This window comes from Eupeodes corollae, chromosome 3 (genome assembly GCF_945859685.1).
Source record: "Eupeodes corollae chromosome 3, idEupCoro1.1, whole genome shotgun sequence".
Classification (NCBI taxonomy): domain Eukaryota; kingdom Metazoa; phylum Arthropoda; class Insecta; order Diptera; family Syrphidae; genus Eupeodes; species Eupeodes corollae.
Genome location: NC_079149.1, coordinates 44,137,625 through 44,165,069, shown reverse-complemented (window position 1 = coordinate 44,165,069; position 27,445 = coordinate 44,137,625). Strand labels below are relative to the sequence as shown.

At 31.4% G+C, this 27,445-nt stretch overlaps 1 protein-coding gene across 3 annotated transcripts in view; it reads left to right on the top strand.

Moving 5' to 3' along the window:
* The window catches only part of LOC129949357 (protein windpipe), a 75,914-nt gene that overhangs the window by 14,854 nt on the left and 33,615 nt on the right, over positions 1-27,445 (top strand). Inside the window, exon 1 of one of the 3 annotated variants that reach the window (XM_056060760.1) lies at positions 5,669-5,689. The exons of the other annotated variants lie outside the window; for them this stretch is intronic. The gene's annotated coding sequence lies outside the window, so the exon portion shown is untranslated. Of the gene's footprint in view, positions 1-5,668; positions 5,690-27,445 lie in introns of those variants that run through there. 3 annotated transcript variants of the gene reach the window in all.

Sequence of the window (27,445 nt, the reverse complement as noted above, 5' to 3'; positions counted from 1 at the left end):
ATCATGTTATTTAATGTTTAAACAGAATGTATTCAAGGTCATTTCCGTTTTATGTAACACAACTATAGGTGGAACATACTTGTACAATGTACAAAGACAAACATAATAATACAATGGAATAATGTGTAATGGAAATCTTAAATTAGGTCAATAATGATTTTTATTTTAGATTGCAATGAAATAATATAGTAGGCAATATGCCAGCGCTTATGTTTGTTGGTAATTATTGTAGTTTTTTTATACTTTGTATATAAATGAATACAAAATTATTTGTTTATATTTTTAAGTGTTAAGTGGAGGATGACAAGAATGTAGGCATATTTTTGTGATGTATTGAGAGATATTTTATGAAAAACTTTTTATTTCGTTCATAGATACAAATGAGACAAATTGAATGTCAACAGGTGTTAAACTTGAAAAAAGGTGGATTTCCCAATACACAATATGATGCACATATGTTTTGCTTCCTATTGATTTAATACTTATTATTATATATTTTATATTTGTATATACTTTAATGTCAATTCTGCTAAGAATATATATTCATATGTTTCAAACAAACAGGCTTGCCTCAACACAAGAATTCAAAGTGTATCATTTTATGTTCTGTAAAAGTTCTTAAAATTTGCTGTCAAATATTTTTTGTTTGATTTTTCTTAAGTTCTTGCCATTTTATACAAATTTTAGTTAAATGATATAAAAGTGGTGCAAAATTGTAAACAACCTTTTGTTAAGGGTTTAACAATTGACTAGCAAAAGTTTGTTAAATATTTAACATTTTACTAATAGCCTTTTCACACCAAACCCAAAACGGGGGTTTCGGTAAAAAGGATTCGAAAACCTGGCAATCGTTCACACCGAACATTTACACGTTTTCATTGCTGTATTGATGAAAAAATTTGTGAGTAAAAAGTTTTGTTCTTCTTAAATTATTTGTGAAATGTTAGTAAACGATGATGAGTATTTCAAATAACGTTTCAGAACGAACCGCGGAACTTTCGATATACTCTGCAATAAACTAAAGGATCTGGAAATGCAGTGGTTTAACAAACGTTCCGATACGAACATACAAAAAACTCCCAGTATATCACCACCCACCGTCTTGGATGCGGATAAAATGAAAATATTCAAGTACTTCCTTTCAAACAATGAAAATGTTCTATATGGTATTTATTCTCTCAAGATTCAATTTTCCTAAAAATTCTCATTCTCCTAAGGATTTTTCTTTGCCGTCGACACCCTTAAGTCGATAATCCTTTCCTGTGCTGTGATAGAGCAGCATATCAGCGCAGACATGGCTGTAACACTAGCTCGGTTCGAAGAAGAGTTTCAACTGGAGTTCTGGGGACGGGTGGAATGGGTTCAAGACATGATCCAACAAGAACTACAAACTCGCTTGGCTGCAGCTATCCTCTTTGTTCACTTCAACCGGTCCGAGAAATTCACTAAGAGGAACTAATTGTCCAGAAACAATAAAAATTCGGTTTATTTAAAACATTTTCTTCTTCTTTCACAACAAATTCAATCCAAAATACTGAGCTTATGACTATTGCTTCTGTTGGCCAAATGTGCCTTCAGAATCGCCATATACTGTGGCCGTCCGAGCAACTTATAGGCGGGATTAAGAATATTCTGAACGATTTCGTGTAGGTCCTTATGGCCGGAGCAGAAAAGGTCAATTCCTAGTTCCAGAGCGATCACTGAAGCTGTAATGATGGGCTGCAATTTCTCCATGACTCTTTGTCTTCTTCCTTTGAGGACTCGCCTGGCTTGTCCAAAACACTGAGGATCTTCTTCAAGGAGCAATAGCTCACTGTTGTGGTTTTCTTCACTGGAACAACGATTCCCACATTATGGAATGTATTGGAGCATATTTTGCTAGCTCGCTGTGATTAGCCTCCACCAGAGATTTTTGTTCATACTTATGCTCCTCCACAAATGAACTTATAGCCTTTCTTAATTTTCCCAAACCCTTGTGATTGAATGGAGTTACCGGAAATCTTTTCCAGGTAATAAGCGAAAGCGTCGATTATATTTGTGACGACGAGTTGGAAGACGCATCTCTTGGAAACGTCATTACGAACTATGAGCAAGTCTTTCTCGTCCTTGGGGTCGTCACAACAGTAGCCATAGTGAATCCCGGTTCCTCGCTTAAAAAAGAGTGTTTGAAACTCTGGAGGATCATAAAAGAACCGCCAGTGCCGCAATTAGTCACCGGGGATTTTATACTCGACGTAGACAAATTTTCCATATTCTGTAAATAAAATAATTCTTATTTTGTAAGGAAATTGTATAAAAAAATATTACTTACCACGACCGAATTTATTTCATTCTGTTTACATTAATTTGAATTGCAACTAGTTTTTGAGAGGTTTTATATAAAACTTGTAGTTTACGAAAACTTGTGGTTTACCAAAAATGTATGGGATACTTTTCGATTTAAGTTTTCGGCCAAAACCGATAATTTCGCGAAAACAGTGTTTTCGATTTGGTGTAAAAAGCCTATAAGGGACTCCAAAAATGTTAAACCTTTTTTTCGTTTTGCTAACTAGTAAACTGCTATCTGCCTTTTATTAAACAAAAAACAAACATCAAAACATGTCTATAAAATTACAGTTCGTGAAAATAAAGAACGCAAATACGCTTAAACGGACTTATTAGTTGGAATTTCCAACTGTTGCGTATACCCTTTCATGCACTGCTCTTAAAAGATTTATTGATGTCTATCTTTTTGAAAATTTTGCGCCACTTTCTTTAAAGTTAAATGAAGTATTTTGTCCTATTTATGTTTGGTTCATTATCTACATTTTTAGAAGACTTGCACGAATGTTATGATTTTTCCAAAATTATGGCAATATTATGTTTCATTACCAAAAATATAAAATACGTGCTTTTACAGGCTTGTATGCAAAAATAGTCTACACAAATTGGACGAAGTTCACAAATTTAATGAAATTATCAAATGTATTTGTATAAACGTCAGTTTCTGTTAGAATTTGTTTGTGTTCAGAATTATGATACGCATAACATCTCAGAGAACTAAGACAGTGTTAAAGGTGTTCTAATTATACTCATTGTTATTTACTTGGGAAGAGCTTTGGTTGCCGAAATTAGATGTTAACAGCCAAAAAGAGACTGGGATGCGACCCACACTGATAACTTCCCATCCCGTCTGTCTATTTTTCTTGCTTAAAAGTTTGTAGGTTTTCGTGTTGGGTTAAAAAGGTGTTAGTTGAATTATTCTTAAAAATTTTAAAATTACCAACAATATTTTTAATATAATGAAATAGTTAAGTTTGAAAATCTAGTTAATTTAAATAGATTTTTAGTCGAAAACAATTTTTTTCCATTTAAGTAGCATTTCTTAAATTTTCAAATGAATGAAATTTATTTGAAAGATACCAAGAACTTTGCGTACTTTTTTTTGTAGGTCTTATTTTTTTATAAAAAAGCATTGGATTTTTATTACAAAAAATTAATGTCGAAAACAATGTTTTCTGTGAAATAAAAAGAGTTTGAAGATAATATTTTTAATTTTTAAAAGCTTTTTGAGTCGTTAGTAAATTTTTACCAAGTTTTAGTATTGTTTTTTGTTAGGTTTTTATTTTTTGTATACGTAAAAATTAATACTAATTAATTAAAATTATAATTAACAATTAGTTGGAAACCATAATCTCAAATTTTTGAAAATGTATTTGAGTCGAAAATCAATTTTTTGTAAAAAAAACTGTCAATTCCATTATTCTCAAAATTTTATTGAATGTTGAAAACAATATTTTTTAAAAGATTAAAGTTTTGAAGAGATATTTGAGTCGAAAATCAATTTGTCTAATATTTTCTTAATTTTTTTGTTTAGGTTTTTATTTTACGTAAGAAAACTGTAAATTTTACTGAATATTGACAAAAATATTTTTTAGTAAATAAAAGTAGTTTAAAGCCAATATCTCAAAGTTTTGAAAAGATATTTCAGTCAAAAACGAAGTTTTACCAACTTTTATTAATTTTGTCGTTTAGGTTTTTATTTTTATAAAAAAAAACTGTCCACTCGATTTTTTTAATTTTTTTTTTCAGAATGTTAAAAACAATATGTCTTATAAGAAAAAAACAAATTTGAAGTCATAATCTTTAATTTTTGAAAAGATATTTGAGTCGAAATTTAGTTTTTACCAACTTTATGTAATGTTTTTTTAAGTTTTTATTTCTTATGCACACAACTGTTAATTTGATTTATTCAAAATTTTATCAGATGTCAAAAATATTATTCTTCGTTGAAATTATATTTTAGTCTCCAATTTTTTTTTGTTTTTTTTTATTTATAAGAAAAAAAGTTTATTGAACTTTTTCCAATTTCAAAGTTTTCAATTTGACTAATCCCATTACAATAACTTCCTATGGGAAGCTAATAAAAAGGAGCGTGTTGAAAGATTAAATTCAGAATTGAGAAATTAATTCATTGATTCACGTTTTTCGTTCTTGACTCAAAAAATGTTTGTTTCACTTTCGAAAGCAAAAGTTTTTGAAAATGAACACTCGTTAAGTTCTTTATTTTATTTTTCGCAAAAATTGGTTAATTCTTCCGAGAGATTAAGGGAAGTTTACAATTTAAAAATTAATTTAAAATTTGAACACGTCTTTTTTTATGCTAAACTAACAGTGATAGGCCAAAATAGGGCTGATGAATGTTTTCATTTCAAAAATGTGAAGTTGTATCAAAACCATATGCTATGATTTATGTCTCTTATAAAATTTGAACCAAATATGATTTCATTTCAAAATTTTCAGTTTTTTTTGCAAAGTTAATAAATAACATTTTTGAATATCAAACAAATTAAATATGTGCCACTAACCGATTATTTTGGTCTAGACTTTTCGTCATAAATTATTGTGCTACTTAAAAAAAATTATGTATTTATGTTTAGCTTTGAATGATCACTTTTTAAACGATCTAATGACCTTTTAATTGGTTAAGTCCCACAATTATTTCAAAATCTTTAATTTATTTCCTTAAAAATGACATCAAAAGAAGTTCATAATGTTTTCTATTCCAAAAAAAAAATATTTGTTTTACTTTTGTTTTTTAAGAAAATTCTCGGTATTTAAATTTTTTTTTTTGGAAATGTTTAAATAGATTTTTCTTAGTTGAAATATTAATAAAATCATTTTATATTAATATGTAGGTGACACGTATTTAGAAAATTCCCTAACCCCCTTGATTTTTAAGATATGTAAAAATTAAAAAAAAAAACAACTCATTGAGAAATAAAGCTTTTCTGTCACCGATTTGCATTTATATATAAAATTGTCATAGTCCATTTCTCCAATCTTCTTAACTACACATATCCAAAATGATTTAGAATTAGAGACTGTTTCGAGTTGTAAGGAGTGTTTTGTTTTTCTTGATGAATACAATATCTTTAAAAATTTCTTCTTGATTAAAAAAGCAACATTTTTTAGAAAAAATATTTCTCCTTAAGAAGAACCCATCAAAATTATACAGTCAAATCTCTGGTTTCAATTTTATGTTGACTTAGGTTATTATTTTTTTAAATTTAATTGAATATATCAATATTATCTAATTATTATGTTGCCTTAATAAATCCTTTATTTTTTTGTCTTTACAGGTAAAACATAACAAAACTTAATCGGAAAATTTAAAAATTATGAAATTATGTCTATATTTTAAAGCAAGGTAAATAATATGATATGTGTTTGTTTATTTGCTTATATTCCTGTTTCTAATTAATCAAACCACGTGCGACAATTTCAAACATATTCTTGATTACAATTTTGGGCAAAAAAAAGTATACTATGCAGGCATGTTAATAAAACAAATAAAAAATAACGCAGAAATCTTGAGCAAGAAACAATATTTTAATGATAGCTTAAACTACACCAACTCAACCTTGTCTTGCTTCCAAATTAAATTTAATTTTAGTATACATGTGCACAAAATTATAGAGACCCAACATAATATTTATCAATTTATTTTTGTTTAACAAATTTTGTTGCTTTTTTTTGATTGCAATTGACGTTGTTAGATTTGATCTTTGATTTTTTGCTCGCAGTTTAATTTAAAAATTGTTTTATTTTTGTTATTAACTCGAGTTATTTATGTGTTTCTCTATTTCCTTTTTCATATTGAAATAAACACTATAAACACTACTGTTTAAGGTAATTCACACTAAGATTTTAATAAAGTTTAAAAACGTATTATAAACGCTTTGGTGAATACAAAACAAACTGCTAGTAGCTATTATGTTGGTGTTATATCATAAACTATGAAATTTAACTCAATTAAAGTCAAGGCGTAAAGGCATGAAACGCCTTGAAAAATGGTTAGGTTAAAATTCTTAAAATAAGGACCCATAAGTCACATCTTTTTGAATAGGTATATAAACATGTCAAAATTTAAGCGAGTTATATATTCTAACTGAATCCGCACTTATGACTCAAGAGAAACTTTTAACTTGATATTAGGTCAGACTTGCTTTTTTGGAACACCCTAATTTCTACCTTAAACCTATGCACATTGATATGCTTGTACCGTGAACATGTTTCAAATAAACTAATTATTGGTATGGTGTTAGAAACACCTATGACCTTCCTTATTCGAAATTAAAAAAAATGGCATTATATTCTTAAAGTTATCACAATATGATAAGAATATTCTGACAATTTGACAGTTAAGTATTTATTGTTCCTAAAAAAATTAAACAATCAAGTTCATTATCAATTTTTTGCACGAAAACACATTTTTTTAATAAAACACCACCATGTGATAAGTTCATAAATGAATTAAGCATGACAAAGCCTTTTTCTTTAGAATTATATGTGATGCATCGACTTTTAAGTATTTTGTATGTTTCAATATCTTTGATATCGATTTGTTCTTTAAAAAATAACTATTTTTATTAATTTTTACTAAGAAGTTTCTAAATTGAAATTTTAATCAAACATGATATTATGGGGTGGTTGAAAAGTCCAGAAAAGAGATTATTGCCCCTACAGTATAAACCATTGTGTCTATTAATTTCCGACTTGGAATTCAAGGTTTTGAGCAAATTCACATTAGGAGTTTCTCTGAAGACAGTACACCCATAAATACACCCATAGATACAGTGAACTAGGGCATCACCCAAACTTCTCCATCTAGCTCGGTCCCTAGCTAGATGTCTCCAGTTTCGCGCTCGAAGTTGGGTGCGCGCCACCTGATCCGCGGTCTTTCTCTACAGCGCTGTCCTGTAGGTGTGGATTTGAAGACATTCCGGGCCGGAGCATTGGTTTCCATGTGCTCTACGTGACCCAGCCATCTTAGTCGTTGGACTTTTACCCTTCTGGCTCGTCGTTCCATCTTCTTCTCCACTCAGCTTTTATGCGTACGAGGCCTTAGATCGCACTTTTCTCACGCAACGACCCAAGGTGCATTCATCCGCTTTGGCCATAGTCCATGCTTCTGCACCGAATAGCAGGACGGGGATGATAAGGGTTTTATATAACAACACTTTGGTCCCTCGAGAGAGGACCTTACCACTAAATTGCTTTCTTAGCTCAAAAAAAAAAAAAACAGCGGTTACCAAGAGTTATTCTGCGTTTGATCTTAAGGCTGGTGTTGTTTTCTGCGTTTACAGCGGAAACGCTTCTTATGCCCTCTCTTTTTCCTTCTGAGAAGTCGGTGTTCCTCTCGCCTCTTCTACTCATAGAACTCATGAGCAGCTTTCTCTCTTTTATGCAGTCCCGCTTTGCGTGCCTGTTGTTTGGCTGCATTTGCCTGTCGACATTCCTCATCAAACCAGGGGTTCCTTTCTGGTAGTTGCTTGGAACTCAGAACGTCAGATGCGGCTTCTCTGATTCTATCTTGTTAATGTTGCCACTAGTTCTCAATAATTTGTATTGGCGACAGAGAACCTTAAGAGACGTTACTTGCAACTAGGTCGGAGAAAAATTTGGCGATCTCTTGCAATTGAAGCCGTTCAACGTTGTACATTCTCCCAGTATCTCCCTGTTTTGCCACGGGTCTGGAAAACCGAAATGCTACCTTGGCTTAAACGAGTTAGTGATCGGAGTCGATCTTAACTCCTCGAAAAGTTCAGACATCCACGTCAATCTGGTCGACGGTAGATTGATCTGTAGAACTACTTTGTGGATGTCAAGGTGTGGAAAACGCGTAATGGCTAATATGACGTTTCGCGCCGCATCAAATTCAATGAGCCTGAATCCGTTGTCGGAAGTGTTGTCGTACAGGCTGTTTTTCCCGATTATTCCACCAAAGATATCTTTCCTTCCTAGCTTGGCATTAAATCGCAAGGGACAGTTTTAATATTGTAGCTAAGACACTGCTCATATGTTTTGTCTAAGAGCTCGGAGAACATATCCTTCTTCAAGTTCTCATGTTTAAGTTAAAAAAACGCAGGTTACTTGCTTCTTTGCTATCAGACGAATTGTTTAAATTTAACAAAGCTACTGTGTTAATGTTGCTTTTTTTGCCAATCGACTTGATAAATATTTCCCATGTAATTGGCTGCTTGTAACCGTGTTTATTTAACTTATTTGACGTCGTGCGTTTACATTTATTAGGTTTACATTTTGTGGCTTGGATTTCAAAGGTCAAATCAAACTAACCGCACTGTCTTGGCTGCTTTGAGATATATATTTAACCCATAATTGACCGTCCTGTGATATCTTAATAATTCTATATCATAACAAAATCCATTTGATTGATTCGATCGTCTGCACCGCAGATTTTTTGTTTCAATTTCAATGCAATTTATTGAATTCAATTAAAATGCATAGCTAAGGTATCCATCTTGTTGATCATTTTCAATTCGCAGTGCATATTAGTATGACATTTTTCTCAATTTTACATGTCTCCCCAAATGACAATGATAGGACAGTTGTTATTTCATCACCATGCATCGGATTCACTGTCATCAGTCTCATCATTCATTCAATCTCTTCACATGCAATTCCATCAGCCTATATTTGCCACTAGGCTATCATATCATTTATTTTTTTATAATTTTTATATAGACACCTAAATCGTCCGAATGCCATTGAAAAATTTAAAATTAAAAAAAAAACATTTTGTAATGATATCTACAATCAGCGACTTTGGTGATAGATACTTTTGAGTCTATGAACCAAGGGTACTAAACTGACTCGTGGTCGTGGTTTATCTGTTGCGACTGCAATCACCCATCAGTGCGATGAATATTATAAAAACCGTAGAATACATCTATTTGCGAGATACGCGGTAAATGGTGGTTCAAAAATAGCAACAAAAAAAATCTTACATTACCACATAGTTTCCTGTTTCACTAAGTGATTACGAACAAGCCCGATGATGTAGTGAAGCGGTAGCGGCAGCTGCTTTAGCAGCAGTGTGGTAAGCTTATAAAGCTGCGCGAAATATAGGATGGTGCTGGTGCTGTTGCACTGCAAAATCAACATCAGAGAGGGAAGTATCTAATCCACAACCATAAGTATCTTATAGGCTGAAGCCGAAGCTAATGCGGCACGGGTCCCTGTGTGTCGATTCGTATGGTCGCGATCGGTTGGGTATCGGGTTGGAGTCTATTCAATCCACCTGTGTGCGATGCCAGCTGATGCTTTGAGTTCCGCAATGATATATTGTGCCATATACTAAATTTAGTGAAGAAATTTTACACCTCTTAACCCAGCAATGACACAAACCACGACTTGTTTTGAGTTCTCGGTTTCAATAATAAAATTTCTGCAGCAGCAGCTTTGCTTTTTCTTAACTCTTTGCCTTTTCAAACTTGCGGAGTGGTTCAGTGGGGCAAGATTAATTGGAGGTTGTGTTTTTTTTTTTTGTAATTTTATGAGTATCATACGAGTAGGCATCTATTTGCGGCGGTAATTTTCATTTTTCATACCTATCTAGATACTTACACTCATCTCCTTACCTTGTCTTGTCTTTATTTTGTTGTTTTTGCAGAATGGCAGTAGTTGTGACAGTATAACCTTTAGCTTAATATTGTATTAGCTCAACGTTCCTTATATATAAAACCAGTGTCAGAAATTTTATTATACAATGATTTTTAGATTAATGTTAACTTTGAGACATTATCTCAAAGATAATTATTATTTGTGTCTTTTGACTACTTGCTTTCAAGTTGTGTGTATATGTGAAAAGAGGTTTGGTTAATGTGTCAAGATGTCAACTTGTTTTGTGCAGTTCTCAATTTTAGGTCTTACTGCTGGCCTACTTTCTTTATAGTTGTTTTATTTTTTAAAATGACATATAAATACATTAAAATTTTAAGGAAAAGGCGTTGGAAGATGTTGAACAATTAAATAAAACAAAAGAATCCTTAATGCAAACCACACTGATAATTTCATATTTGTAACCTTCAGTCGGTAATGCTAAAATATTTATTTAAAATAGTTTTGTGTAAAGCTTGAATTTTTTAGAAAATCTTAATAAATTTTGAAGAAAAAAGAGCCTAAAAAGTGCCTTAAAAAATTCTGTTCTCTGTGAAAAGTAATTGAGATAAGTTAAAAAATTTGTAAACCATCAAAAAATATGAACAAGTATAAACTAGCCCAAAAGCTGCACACACATCAAAATGTAAAAAACAAATAAAATCTTATATAAAATCAAAGTTTATACTAAAAATATTCAAAAGCTCAATATTTGTATGGTTCGATAACACTTGTATAAGAATAACCACCCTTATATTGATTTTATTGACGCCCTCCCTCTTTTAACACTTAGGTATAATATTTCCAAAACCCCAAAGCAACACCACGTCAGTTCATATTATTGGTTTCCTTTTCAAAATCAACTAGTTGCTATTTTCAATGCCATTGGAACGTAATGAACTTTGATTTTTATTTTTGTATAAACCCGAAACACCCCAAACAGCTTTATCACAGCTGCTGCTCCCGCTTATGGTTATGATGTTAGCGAGCTATATATGGGCTTTATGAAACTGCTCCCTCCATATGTTATATATCAACAGACCAAATAATCCCTCTTCAATGACTTTTTCATATGCTTTTGATTTAGCCTGATGGCTTGGTACCATATACCATGCCCTGGCATACCACTGCCAATGACCATAGTGTTCGATGACATAGATATTTCTTGTGGCTGATATCAAATCAGGTGCACTTAAATAAAAATATGCTTAAGTAGAACGGCTTTTTAGTTGTATTTTTAGAGGTTTTCAGTGCTAACCTACCTTTAAAAAAAAAAACATAGATACCGATTCTAAGCAAATCACTTACAGCCATTGCCTAACATTCAATACGCGAACAACACACGCCAGGCCGGTGGCCGTACCCAGTTTTACACTTCAAGTCGTCGATAAAAATTCTTTTTGAATCATTACACACACATAATCCAATTTTCTGTGGCTTAACAATATCACGTGTAATTTTAGCAGTTTTTGTATGTAGGTAAAGTTGAATTCTAGGGAAATAGGTAAATACAAGACACTGTAAGAAACGAAATCGAACTTACAAAAAATAACCACAAAATAATAAAATAATATCGATTAAAATAAAATAAGTTAAAATAAACTAAAAGTCAAACAAAACAAAATAAATTAAATTGACATTAACTTAAAGGGTAAGGCCACCTTAGTGGCCGAAAATCAGCTTTCGGAGGCTGTGGTGCGACCCACACTGATAACTTCCCATCCCGTCTGTCGATTTGTCTTGCTTAAAAGTTTGTAGGTTTTCGTGTTGGGTTAAAAATGTTGTTAGTTGAATTATTCTTAAAAAAAAAATACCAATAATATTTTTATATAAAGAAATAGTTACGAAAACTATATTTTCTTTGAAATGAAAAGAGTTTAAAAACAATGTTTTTAGTTTTTGAAAAGCTATTTGAGTCGAAGTACATTTTTACCAAGTTTAAGTATTGTTTTTTTTGTTAGGTTTTTATTTTTTGAAAAAAAAACTGTCATACGAAGACATTAAGATATTTCACAATTTACTAATTTTTAGCTTTAAGCATGATATTACGTTTTTGCTACCGCTAATATTGTTTAATGATAGTTGTCTAAATTCAGACTCGAATAAAACTTAGAAATAGTTTCATTTGATTCCTCACTTAAGTTTAAATTCAAAATGCACCAAATTTATCATCGTTCTTATTTTTAACAAATGATTTAAACAAGATTCCCATCACTCAATCAAGTAAGGTATTTCACAGTCAGCGATGAATAATCATCAACTATCAACACCTCTTCCCACATTCATTGTTATTATTATCTTTCAGTAAATTTTAATTGTCATTTTCTACATCACATTTTCTAAAAACAACAAAAAAAAAACAACTGATGAGACATTTTTCATTTACTCTATTTATAAAAAAATAAGAAAAAGTAGTAAAATGTCTTCACCTTTATTTGGATGAAAATGACATCATAATAATAAATGAGTCTACTTTTTCTGAATCATTTAAAAACCCGTAAAATATGTACTATCGTAATGAAATTTTATCATTTTGTTTGCTATCTTAATAGTAGAGACATATTTGAAGGAAGCTTTTTCAACCAAGTAGATTTCTACCTACTTGAAAAGATTAATCACAATTAAGCAATACGATTTGATGAATGATGGAAATAATAGATAATGCAATTGGGTAATACTGGTCAGTTAAGCCGTTAAGTTTGCAGGAACATTTAAGCGGACTACTTTACGAATTTACGAAACAAATCCATAAAAAAGGTTTATAAAAGACCTATGTTTAAAAATTCAACAATTTAAGACAAGTTATAAAAATATGCATGCCGTGAAGATTCTAAAGTAAATATAACGTTAATTCTTTCTTCTTGTAAAACAATACAATATTTTATGAATTCACAATTCTTTTGAAAGATTAAATCAACTTTAAAGCTTGGTATCGAAAAGATTGCAATAATTTTATTCTCCATTCTTTTGACTATCTATTGATAATAATTATTTGAAATTTCATTCGTTTATTTCCATTCATTTGAAGGATTTAAATGCGTTTGGAGTTTGATTTTTAGTTATTATTATTAATTATTTAATTGTTTGCATTCATTTGAAGATTTTGAAATCATTACACGAACGTGGTTGAAAAATCTAAAGGCCTCAAATGAACGCAAGGAATGTAAAAAAAAGATTGTTTAGTCCTTTTACGAATTCCATTGTAATCGGAAATTTTTACGAATTTAAATGAAAATATTACCAAATACTTTCGTAGTGGAAAATTTCATACGAATTTGCATTAGGCATGGATTTCGTGATACAGTTCTTCGGAATTCGCAAAGTTCCCAATTACGATGGAATTCACTCTAATATATTTTTAAACCTAAAACTTTAAGTTTTTTGAATATTTGGCAAATCTTATTTGTGTCTTTAAAAGGGGTACATACTTTTGTTTTAATCAAGCTTTTATTTTAAAGTGAGTTACCTACACAGGGTTTTCAATGTTCCAATAACGCCCATCAGAAATCATTAATTATTTATTTATTTATTTATTTTTGTCTTTCAAGTAACATGTAGCAAAATAGAACAATCTATGTCAGAATTCAAAACATCGAAAGCAAAGAATATCGAATATAGCTTTCTTCTCTGCACTTAAGTTTTTAAAATAATTAATTTACACCTGGTCTCATAAGATGGAATATCTGAGTTTCTAAAAACCTTTCGTAAGGCGAATTTGGTAAATATCTTCTGAACTTTTTCAATCCCAAGGATACTAAATTGAGTAAATGGATTCCCTATAATGCAACAATACTCCAGCAAAGGTCTGACAAGGGATAAATAAAGAGTTTTTAGAATATATGGATCTTGAAAAGACTTAGAACTTCTAGATATAAAACCCAAAAACGCGTTAGCTTTAAAAATTACGTGGTCAATTTTAACCGAAAAACTTGTTTTTTTTTATCAAAGATAACTTCAACATTTTTTGTCTTGTTAACCTTTGAATAGATGATTATCAATTTTGTAACTGAAACTTAATGAATTTAGTATCTTAAAAAATGTAACAACACGGCTAAAAATCTCGAGATAAACGGCATATAAGAGACACTTTGCATAAGAAATATAATTTGACAAATCATTAATAAAAAGAATAAAAAGAAGTGGCCCAAGGTGGCTGCCTTGAGGTACACCTGAAAAGTTTATTATTTTATCAGAGAAAAATCACCAATCTTATCACATTGACTACGTCCAACCAAATAACTTTTAATCCAGACAAGGAGAGCAGAGTTAAACCCTAGCAACTCAAATTTTTGAAAAGAATATTGTGTTGCACACGATCAAATGCCTTTGAAAAATCGGTGTGAATAAAGTCGACTTGCTAGCGATTTTCTAAACAACCAAGACATTAATTCGTAAATATTGATAAATTGTTTGTTGTCGATCTACCACTCATAAAGCCATGCTGATGCTGAGATATATGATTTCGAGCTAAATTATTATTATTATTTTTAACAATTGCTTCAAATACTTTTGGAATTAACTGAAATTTAGCAATCCAGATTTATGCAGAGGAGTAATCAGAGAATGTTTCCAAGTATAAATACCTTGTCGCAAAGAAATGTTCGCAGCGGGCCTGCGAAGTTGTATTTACAAAATTTTAAAAGAAGTTGAGGAATATTATTTTATGCAACGAAAAAACTGTTGTCCAAAAATGATAAAGCTGACAACCCATCATCTAAAGATAAACAAAAGCTACCCAAGATGGAATCCCTATTGATTTTCTTTTAGTATTCAAAAATGACGAAAACACTTTAGAATTACTCTTTATTTTCTCGTCCAGAGACCAAATATATTGTTTACAAGTAAATAAATTATAGATCGGTTGTGCTTTTAACAACTGTTGAAACGAATCACTTGTCATGAATCTCAGAAAAAGTATCCTTCAATTCAAAAAATATGACTAAAAGGGGTAAAAGTGCAGGAGAGCAGAAAGAACTGGGATTTGCATACTTGGCCACATACTTTATCTGATATTCATAAAAAACGTTGCGAGCATAAAACAAAATGAGTTTTTAAGATGTCACAGAGAAAGTACTTAATATTCCCATTTTAAGGAAAGAATGACGTTTAGGGTTTACTTAAGAACTACTTAACGTAAACAATGTCACTAACAATGGATATTTTTTTACAAGCATGATTTTTAATCTACTCGTAACACTACTTTTTTCGGAATTGGTCTTTTTTGATAGCTGTCACTTGATTTCTCAATTTGGTTTGCAATTTTTAAAATTACCATTACCATTATATTGGTTCGGTTTATGTGACAAATCGCGTCCTGCTTCCGATATTTTATCGTGCGTTGTGGGCCTGTGCCAAAATCGGGTGATTTAACACCCCTGAACTATTTTTTGTAGAGTAGTTGATTACGCAGATAAGCCCGACGCGAATGACGCCTGAAAAGAAAATATTCATCTCAATATTACTAACATACGGCCCCGATTGCTGCAAAAACTAAGGCCTCTCGGTTGAAATTACTTTAAAACATAATGAAAACCCGTTATCTCTATAATGAAACTAGATTCTTGGCAATAAATTACTTACTTTTTTAAGTTATCGCTACGGTACTGTGTGAACTAGGGCCTCACCCAAAAAAACTTCTCCATCTAGATCGGTCCCTATCTAGATGTCTCCAGTTTCGCGCTCCAAGTTGGGTGAGGTCACTTTTCACTTATGCTCCCTACCTGATTCGCGGTCTTCCTCTACTTCCCTGTCTTGTGGGCTTGGATCCGAAGACTTCCGGGCAGGAGCATTGGTTTCCATGCGCTCTACGTGACCCAGCCATCTTAGTCGTTGGACTTCCCCTTTGATGCCAACGGAACGAAGAACTTTTCTATCGAACCGACCAAAGGTGCTTTCATCCGCTTTTGTCATAGTCCATGCTTCTGCACCGTATAGGAGGACGGGGATGATGAGGGTATTATAAAGCGACACATTGGTCCTTCGAAAGAGGGCCTTGCTACTCAATCACTTTCTTAGCCCAAAGAAACAGCTGTTAGCAAGAGTTATTCTTCGTTTGATCTTAGCGCTGGTGTTGTTTTCTGTGTTTATAGCGGAGTATAGGTAGACGAAGTCCTTGACTACCTCAAAGTTACGTCTGTCGATTGTGACGTTTTCACCGAGACGTCTGGGTGTTGTAAGTCCTTTTTTGAAGACAGCATGTACTTTTTTTTGCCCTCATTAACCGTTAAACCCATTTTCGCCGCTTGTGCCTCAATAGTCACAAAAGCCCCATTGACATCAAGCATATGCTAGTAATTGGAGAGACTTTTGAAAGATAGTGGATCTAGTGTTGACGTGTGAGCTCTGCACTATTCTTTCAAGCACGATGTTAAAAAATTGCATTACAGTGCATCACCTTGTGTAAAACCTTTTTTGACATCGAAAGGTTCTGTAAAGCTGTTTCCAAACTTAATGGAGCAGCGTGAATTCCCCATGGTTATCGTGCACAAACAGACAAGTTTGGCAGGGATGACAAAACTAGACATGGCTCTATACCGCTCGTTCTTGTAGATGTGTCGATTTGGTGCTCTTGGGTTTTTTTGCAGGATCTGCCGTATTGTGAATATTTGATCGACTGTGGACTTTCCTGGTCTAAAACCGCACTTAGATGTTCACATATTACGGCAGTGAAGATTTTGTAAGCAATGTTAAGAAGGCTGATTCTTCTATAGTTGGTGCTGTTTAGAGGGTCTCCTTTTTTAAGAATCGGGCAATAAATTATATGCTTTTTATTTCTTCTTCAATTTGTTGACTTTTATTTATTTTGGACCATTTTTCTCCAAATCCAAATCATGTAATCCAAATCCAAAGACATGTAACGCTGCAAAATTACTTCACCAAATAAAAATCTACAGTCTTCTAGTAATTATCAACCAAAAAGTTTCAACTTCATTTAAAGCTTTAAAACGAAATTCAACTGTTTCGGATTTTTTTTTCGAATAGATTAACTAATTTTCCTAAACTAATTAGAAATGACTTTGGCTCCAACATATCTTACGAAACCAAGTTTAACGTATAAGTCTTTATTGTACTTTAAAGTGGCGGCTGTTCTGTTAACCAACTACATTAGTATCCACTTCTTCATCCAGTAGATTTATCTTACAATCCCACAACATGACAGTTTTGTAATTGCTTTCATTTTTTTGTTTTTGTTCAATAGAACAACAAACATAGATTTCCATAAAAAGCCACCAACTCAACAAATTGGACATTTACATTAAAAATAAATAAAACAAAAATGTTGGAGTGAATTTCCTTGTATTTATATTGATTTATCAATGTGTAACATCTTAAATCTAGGAATCTGGCATATGCTTTCCATGGTTCAGTTGCAGCACTAAAAGTTGCCAAACACTATACATCTTATCTCATCTTAGTAAAAGATTAGACTTTGTCAATTATACGGTTCCCCATAAAAACCAACTAATTGCCAAATGGGTGCATTTAAATCTATCTATATCTATATTGCCAATCAACAAAACGGATGCAAAAGATTTTATGCAAAAACCTAAATTATCTAGATATTTTTTTTTCTCTAAACAACTGGCTATAAAGATTCAGGAAAAGATGGAGGAGGATAAAATTGAAGCATTGCCAATTGCCATGAGATCACGTATCTATATATGCAAAACGCATAGATTAACAATGTATCTTGTTAGACCATAAAACATCAGCAGCATGAACTGAGTTACTACATATGCTTCGCTTGGTTGGCAGGCACCGCCCGGAATGGCCCAGCCGGCCGGCAACATATAATACGTCTATATCAGGTCTAGGTTGGGAATTAATTTGATCTAGTTTCTGCATAGAAAGGCTCTTTCTCCCTCCGCCACCCTCTGATTTATTATGGCTATATTTGAAGATAGATTTCACATTTCTATAACTTACCACATACATTCGACTGTTCAGCTCACAACACTCAACAGTAGCGTAGGCAAATCCACTCGAAATATGCTAAATATTGTTCAGTGAGAGTGCAAAAATGCCCAATGGGCAGTACAGCTGTATACGAGTACATCACTATTTCTATTTTTTGGCATAAATCATGATTCATGAACTTCATATGAACTGATTTAAATTCTCGGATTGAAATTGTCATCGGACAGGGGCATGGCTCTTGCTTAAGGTCATAAGCGGAAAGTTTTGTGTTTACCATGGCATCCAACTTGTATATATACCTTTTCTTAAAAACTGCTGTGCAACACTTTCTAAAAACAAAATCGGCTTTCCTTGTGTATATGATCATGATGATGGTGTGATTTTGGTTTTATTTTTTTTGTCGTATTATATTTACAACACCTATCCCTCCCCGCCCTATAAAAACAGATCATTCTGGCACTGATCTTGATCGTGCATAGAAAGAGCACGTTCTCAATGCTGTATTTCATTCGAGATCGTCTAGAACTTTATATAATTTACACTAAACGGACACGCCATCGGCATCAAGCATCACATTAGATACTCTATAAAACTAGACAAATGTATTTTTATTTGTTTTACAATATTTATTTTTACGTCTCGATAAAAAATCTATACATTTAGAACTCTCTAAATTGATGGTTTTTTGGGTACCTTTAGTTGTTTTAAATAAAATAACATAAATAACTTTATCGTTTGGTGATAGCTCGTGGAAAAACAGAGACAATCTATTTTTAGGTCGATAACAATTATGACAAATTAAAGAGAAGATAATACCAGGTTAATTTCTTTTTTCGTGTGAAGATGTTTGGTTTGACTAAATTACTCAGAAGAGTAAACCGTTTTTAAGTAGCTCTGGTGAGTGTGATACTCCTGAATAAAAAGCAACAACCCAACAAGCTTTTACTTAAATCTTCTGTTTCAAAGAAAAGAAAAGAATTATAAAGTTAAAACACAACGTTTTTAACTTTCCAAAGAAACTTATTGTCAAATTGAAAATTTTGACATTTCTCGACGTTTCAAGGTCCCTAGAGTCAAAATAAAAGAATTTTAGAAAGATGTCTGTGCGTGCGTGTGTTTTTTTCGTCGTCCATAGCTCAAGAACCAGAAGAGATATCGACTTCAAAACTTGGTAAAAATTTACTTTCGGCTTAGATAGCTTTTCAAAATTTAAAAATATTGTCTTCAACATTTTTTTTTCACAGAAAGTATTATTTTCGATATTCATAATTTTTTTTTTATAAAAATCCAACATTCCGTTTTTTCATAAAAAAATAAAATCAACAAAAAATAGTACGCAAATTTTGTAAAAATTAATGTTCGGCTCCTGATATCTCTCAAATTAATTGCATTTATCCAATTTATAAAAATTTAAGAAATCTTACTAAAATTGGTAAAAATTTGTTTTCGACTAAAAATCTATTTAACAAAACTAGATTTTAAAACTGACCTATTTCTTTTTATGAAAAATATTGTTGGCAATTCTAAATTTTTTTAAGATTAATTCAACTGACAACTTCTTTAACCCAACACGAAAACCTACAAACTTTTAAGCAAGACAAATCGACAGACGGGATGGGAAGTTATCAGTTGCATCCCAGCCTCTTTTTTTCTTAACAACACATTGTGTGATGATTTGGCAAAATATGAATCTCTATTTTTAAGTCTTTCTAGGGGTTAAGTCAATTAGGATTACTTATTCGTATTTTTTTAAATTAAAATAGAGTTTTGAAAAACTTTGTGTCTTTTGCCTTTATGACTTTGAAAAAAATGTTTTAGAGTTAATTGTTGTTGCTGATTTTGAATTCGAAATTCGCTTAATGCTATCGGCTCAGGTTTAAAAAATTCACATTTTTAAAAGTATGTATGTTTATATTTAAAAAAAATATATATTAATTTCAAAAACTTGATTGATAATTGATATGTAACTGTTGGTAGAACTCGAATTCTTAAAAAATACTTTTAAACCGTTTTGTCTTTTTGTGTTAAAAACCATTTTAGTATAAAATAGGTAAAAACTTTCAGGTTACTTGGATATTTTAAAAGCTTATGGAATCATGAAACCAATGTAACTATATATTGAAGATTTGGAAAGGAACTGTATGGATTTACATAGCCTCAAAAATTTTTTTAAAAAGAGTTTTCTTCAAAAAGTATAATTTAATTTATAACCTTGCGTTCTATTACTTTTTTTGTTAACTTCCAAAGTCTTAAACGAAATTTTTAACAAGCTAACATAAACATTCAAAAATTGAGTTTTTCTATTCAACTTTTTAAGTTTCTAACTTTTATTGTAAGAAAAATGTATTGATCTTATATTAACATTAGCTGTAAAACAAAAACCGTAGTTTACTTAAATGTCACAATAAAAATTTAGACAATTTTGAAGTCTTCAACATTTGGTTTAACAGTTTTCCGTTTTGAGAGACTAGAAAAGATCTATTTTTTCTCAATCTTATCGTTCATTTGATTTCTAAGATCAAAAAATGTTGAACAAAATCTAACGAGTACTTTTTTCAGGTATGTAATTTAATTTTCGAGTGGTGTAACTTTTTTCAACTGTAATTTACTTAAAATGTTTTAAAAGATTAATTGAATTTTCTTGAAGATTTTTTTTTACCCAATTAGTGTTGTCTTTAACGAGTTTTATAAACTAAATTGAGACATTTATATTTTTGTAAAAATTATTTTATGTTTAAAAACGGCAGACCCCCGACAACTAATTTATTAAAAACCAATTCAGTGATTTGTTAATATAAATTATTAGCAAGAAACAATTATCGGCTTGGCTATCTTTTTGGCTATCATAAGAAATGATTAAACTTGATAAAATTTTTATCAGCATTATTCAAAATAAATCCACTTTTTGACAATTTTTTTACAAAACGTGCACAATCTACTGTTTTATTTTTTTTTGCGATTTTTATTCTTAACTTCCCTAGAATAAATCAACATTGAAACCCATGGAGACATTCTTCTTTCTTGTTAATTACTAAAAAAGGTTTATTAAAAAATTCCCTCATTATTAAAAAAGAATGTTTTCAAACTTGTTATTTTTATAATTCAAGAAATGCACCTTTTGCACATTTCCCTGCACCAAATTGGTATTTCTTTTTATTTTAAAGACAAATTTAGTTCAAAGGTTGGTATTAAAGAAATTATTAAGTTATATTAGAAATAAGTAGATTCGTTCTTATTTTCAAACCTCAACAATGAAAGAACAAAATTGAAAATGAAAGTCATATTTAGAGGGATTTTCCTGTTTTTTACCTAAAGATTTGATTTGATCGTTTGAAATATTTTTGATTTAATTTTTCGTTTTGTTTTTGTTTATTCTTATTGTTTTTATTGGTGCTATTGCAAAAAATAAAATTAAATAAAAAAAATCCAAATTTTCAATTTGCATTTGTGCCAAAAAATGTGTCCACCACAAAGTCTCAATCTCAATGCCTCTCCGTGAGATGACACTGACGACGCGGCGTCGCCAATGTCGCATCGTCGTCGTTGATCGGAATCGTCGTCGTCAGCAGTGTGGGGTTGCGGTGATCTATTGAGGTTAACCGCCAAAGATATACAAGAAAAGTAAGATCGAACAAAATTAACAAAAAGACAATTTGGCGACATGGCCCCCATTTTACGGATTGGATTTCATTGAAATATTTTTGCAATTTTTGTTTCTTCTTTTGATTTTATTTTTTTTAAGATACAAAATGTATCTTTTGATTCGAAAAAGATTCTTTTTTTTTCTTTGTGTCTGAAAAATGTTTGCACAAAAACAAAAAAATAAAAACAATACAAAAACAAACAAAAAAACAACAATCTCGAACGATTGAGTTGAGTATATTCGGTGGCGTGATGTGATTTTGTATATAGATACAAATGTATATTGTTATGTGTGCATTATGTATCTTTTGATGGAATATATGTATCTTGCAATCATCATCACCAGAAAAACGAATATCGCTGATTTTTTGTCAGTTCTTCATAAAGAAACCGCATTATGGCCAATATGTGGGATTTTGTTTGCTCTTAAATACGCGGTGGTTGTTCTTCAGATATTTTATTTGACCTTAAAAATATACAAATTATTTCAAATTGAGAAAAAAAACGCTAAAAGCGAATAGAATATAATTTAATGATTCATTAAGTAATTAAAAAGAGATTTTAAGATTGAGGTGTTTTTTTTTTAAACAAAAAATTGAATTTTAAGAAAAATTTATTTTTGGAAGTGATTTATTTTGTTTAACTTTATAAGATTTACAAGAAGATTGTTATTAGTTGTTTTTTTTTTTCTTCCAAACAAAAACTTATGACCAATTTTGTATTCAAAAGTTTATGGACATTAAGGAGGATTAATCCAATTATACGGCAAAGGTGTTTTGTAAAACAAGTGAGACCAAAAATATAACTTACACTTCCCTTCCAACAGTCGTTGTGGTGTCACTGCATCGAATGTTAAATCATAAGTCTTAAAAATGCTGATTTTTATTAAACCCTGTTTTTCTTTATTTGTTTAGAATGACTTATCAACAAAAATTAAGGCATCTTGTCTTTTGTCTAGGATAGCATAAAGACAAAACTTAAAAGCTCTAAAGCCACCTGTTTCATAAAAATAATTAAAGGCTGGAATGCAATCCAAACTGATAAATTCTCATTGGTTTAATTAAAAACCAATTTAATGTTAAGCTAGCTCCTCTTTTAACGAACTTGGAAAAACTCCATACTTTTTCTTAGCCAGCTGTCATTCTTAAAGTTTTCATCTTACGACGCGACGTTTGGCAAGAACACATAGATACACGCTTCAACAACGCATAAAACTAGCTACAAATATAGTGAATATTTTGCAGTCATAGTTCTAAAAAAAGATCTTTGGTTCGCTCGTGAAGCACCTTCTGTTTCGACAATAGTGAGACTGTTAGAAAATTTGAGCTCTTTGGGCAAGTTAGTGATATAAATATTTAAGACTGCTTTTTTTTTATATAATAAGCGCACACTCAATTGGATATTACTTACCTTATTATGCAGAAACCCAGTGTGAGCACTAGGAAGAGGAGAGAGGGTTTGAAAGGTTATGTCGGTGCACATTGGCTTTGAATTCCTGAACATTCTCATAGTACGGCTGAAGAACGAATCTTTGTATTTAACAGTACGGCCGAAGTTGACCTGGAGGGTAAAAAGATGAGCATTCTTAGAAGCCCGACTAAGCTTTGGAAGCTTATAAGTCTTGTAGATAACAACCAGATCAGAAAGGGTGAAACATTTCTTGCCTCGCTGAAGGAAAGCTAAACACCTTGCAGAATTTTCGGCGACATATTTTATTCCCCATTGTACAATGCTGTTTAGGTCAGAATTTAATGAGTTTATCAGATTTTGTCTTTACAGTTATACATCCGAAAAAGAGGGATGTGATTTTGAAAACGAATATGAAAAGCTAAGAGTATTATCTACAGCGAAACAATGTATTGGATTCATAAAAATGAGAAAGAATATTGGAGATAGAACAGATCCCTGGGGCACACCAGCATAGGCATTGTCTATGAACAACTGAAACAACTTCAATGTCATCCCTAGTATTGACAAAAACACTGGTTTGTCGGTTCCTCTCCAATCTTTATAATTAGACATTCTCAAAACGACATTTAAATCTCATTTTGCTTATAGACTAAAAGCTTTTAAAGTATAGATAACACCAGAACTCAAACCAGTCGATTACAAGCAACTTCATATTTTCGTTGAATAAGAACTAGGAAATAGGAAAATTGTCTTGAGTCTTGAAAAAACTGGAATGGCTAATGAAAATCACTCTAAGCTAAACGCATCGGTGTTTGGTAAGGTTTGTGAGCTGGCTGGCAATGGGGTTGAACCTCACTTATTCAAGGATTTAGCTGGTGCAACTGCTACGGTTAATAGATTGCTGTGTCGGGCTATGATAATTGACGTTGTGTGGTCAAAATTTTCATTTTTTGATGCCGATGACATTTATTTACAAGAAAGATTTGTGTATGGTTCTTTTTTTAAATCACTCATTTCATGTTAATTTAATTAAACATGTTAAACACAACTTTTTTTTCCATAAGCTAAGCCTAGTTTTTGAAAAGATCATTATCTTTACCCAGTAAATCATAGTCAAGAATATACATACAATTCAAAGTCCTTATAATGCAATTAAAACTTATCTAAGAAGAAACAATAAATTTTGCACTAAAAATTACGTCATTAAAAACAAGACAAGTTACCTTCATTAATAGCATCACAATAAAAAAAACAACTACCTCATTTTATAATTGCTAACATTTAAAGTTGAATTATAGTTACGTATACGCCACCTCAACTAAGTTAAACTTCTCAAAAAAAAACAAAACTAATCTAAACTAAACAATTCATTTCATAAGAATCAACTTTAACAATACAACCAACTTGATAAAAACATTTTGTTCGTAATTTAGTTTGGCAAATTAAAATTCCAAAAGCAATCATCTTTTTAAATGCGACATGATGTGGTTGTAATTGTTAGACAATAAAATTGTGTTCTCTATCGAGGAGGGTTTTATTTTTCTGTTCACTGTACTTAAGGTGCTTAATAAGACGACGAATATGTTAACATGTTCTTAGGTAATATTCTCGGGGTGTAAATGTTCATACCTATAATCTTACTTAAAAATTTTAAGTTTGTTTTTTAATATTGTTACGAAATCAAAACAAAAAAACACAACAACTCATTCGTGAGTATAAATACATATTACATATTGTATATTTCCTTATCGTGGCTTTTAAAACTTTTTTTTTTTAAATTAAGTTTGCATCGAAAGAGGGTCATATTACGCGGTTCTTTCACTTATTGCATGGCACCTTTTGTCGGGTTGGTTTTATTTTATCGACTTAGTGTCGTCTGTTGTTTTATTCAATAATAATCACGTCTGATGCCTTCCTTAAGGAACAGGGTGTTATAATTTGGTTTGTTATTAGTCATGTAATTTTTAAGACAAATTTGTAACATATAAATATAATTATTTAAATTTTTGTGAGAAAAAAAAATTCTTAACAGTTTTATTTTTTAAGTGTTCCTTGCGAAAATCTTGAATACATTTGCATGACTCTATGTACGATTTTTTTAATCGTATCGACACGCAAAGAGTGTTCAAATAAGTTAAAAACATAGATTTGGCAAATAGACGAGAAAAGTCTCGGTAAGTCTCTCAATCGCTTTTATGTTTCCTTAAGTCTTTATCAATATCGTTTCAGTCTTGTCTCAATCTCATTTCAATCTTGTCTTACCTAGTCTTAGTTATATCTCAGTCACAACTCAATCTCGTCTTAATTTCCGTCTCAGTCAAGTCTCCGTCTCAGTCAAGTCTCAGTCAAGTCTCCATCTTAGTCTAGTCTCAATCAATTCTCAGTCTAGTCTCAGTCTAGCCTCAGTCTAGTCTCAGCCAAGCCTGAGTCTAGAATCAGTCTAGTCTCAGTTAAGTCTCACTCTAGTCTCACTCTAGTCTCACCCTAGTCTCACTCTAGTCTCACTCTAGTCTCACTCTAGTCTCACTCTAGTCTCACTGTAGTCTCACTCTAGTCTCACTCTAGTTTCACTCTATTCTCAGTCTAGTCTCAGTCTAGTCTTAGTCTAGTTTCAGTCTAGTCTCAGTCTAGTCTCAGTCAAGTCTTATTCTAGTCTCAGTCTAGTCTCAGTCTATTCTCAATCTAGTCTCAGTCTAGTCCCAGTCTATTCTCAGTCTAGTCATAGTCTAGTTTCAGTCTAGTCTCAGTCTAGTCTCAGTCTAGTCTCAGTCTAGTCTCACTCTAGTCTCACTCTAGTCTCACCCTAGTCTCACTCTAGTCTCACTCTAGTCTCACTCTAGTCTCACTCTAGTCTCACTCTAGTCTCACTCTAGTCTCACTCTAGTCTCACTCTAGTTTCACTCTATTCTCAGTCTAGTCTCAGTCTAGTCTTAGTCTAGTTTCAGTCTAGTCTCAGTCTAGTCTCAGTCAAGTCTTATTCTAGTCTCAGTCTAGTCTCAGTCTATTCTCAATCTAGTCTCAGTCTAGTCCCAGCATAGTCTTAGTTCTGTCTCGTCTTAGACTGGCTCGTTTACATTTATATGATCTTCCCGATGAAAGCGGTTAGTTATAGCTTAAGTCTGCCCAAAGTTTACACCATAGTTTATGTCTTTCAAAACTTGTACACCGATTTTCAATAATTTGAATTGTCAATTGATACTTTTTTCACCAAAAACAATAAACTTATTTTTCTGCAAATCAAGAGAAAAAAGAACACCTTGTATGACTGTTAACTCTCACATCTATTTGATATCGCTTTATGTATTGTAACAACATCATAAACATAATTTCTAATCACAATATTTTTGTTTATTCACCGAGCCGACATTATATTTTGCATTTATTTTTCATACATATGTACATCGACTGCGATGGCGGTAATAAATCTCCATAATTTTTAATTTACCATTCACATCACAGAAAAAGACAGAAGTTTGATTTGTGCAGAGCCTCCGTTCAAAACAAAATGCAGTGGGTAAATAAAACAGCCTGGAGGGTAATGTTGCATTTCTTCAAAGGACATTAGTAAGGGAAGTTATTGTAATCAGGCCGGTTTTTCGATATGAAATATTGACATTTCTCGGCGTTTCAAGGTCCCTTGAGTCGAAATAAAAGAGTTTTTTTTATATACGTTTGTACGTCCATAGCTCAAGAAACAGTCGAGATAATTATTTGTCGTTTTGAATATTTTACAAACAAAAAATGATTTTATCTCCAAAATAAGTGTATGCAACAAAAAATAAAGTTTTTGAAATATTGAAACATTTTGAGAAAAATCGAATTGACAGTTTTTTACAAAAAAAAGTAGGTAAAAATTGGTTTTTGACTAAAATTTTTTTTTTTTTAATTTGAGATTATGGCTTAAAACTATCTTATCTTATAAGAAATATTGTTTTGAAAGTTCGGTAAAATTTAGAGAAAAATAAAACAGACAGTTTTTCTTACCAAAAATAACAACTTAAGAAAAATTGTTTTTTTCTAAATCTTGGTAAAAATTTACTTTCGACTCAAATATCTTTTTTTTAATTTGAGGTATTATCAACAATCTTATTTCATCTTATAGAAATATTGTTTTCGACATTCAGTTAAATTGTTATAAAAATCCAAAATCTTCAAGAAAAGAACGCAAAATTGGTAAAAATTGATGTTCGGTTATCGATGTCTCATGAATAAATAATTTGACTTCAAAACGATATAAATCTGTAATAAATTTTCTAGAATAATTCAATCTTTATTTGTTTATAAAAGAAATAAAAGTTTTCAGAAAATGCTATACTAAAACTGGCTTTCAACTAAAAATCTCCTTAACAAAAAAAATTTAAATCAAACTGTTTCCTCTTTAGTTTTTAGTTAATTTTTAAGAATAATTTAACCGAAAACTTTTTTAACAAGACATGAAAACTTACAAACCTCTTAAGCGAGTAATCGACAGACGGGATGGGAAGTTATCAGCCTATTTTTTAAATTTGTTATTGAAATATTTCAGCTGAGAGAA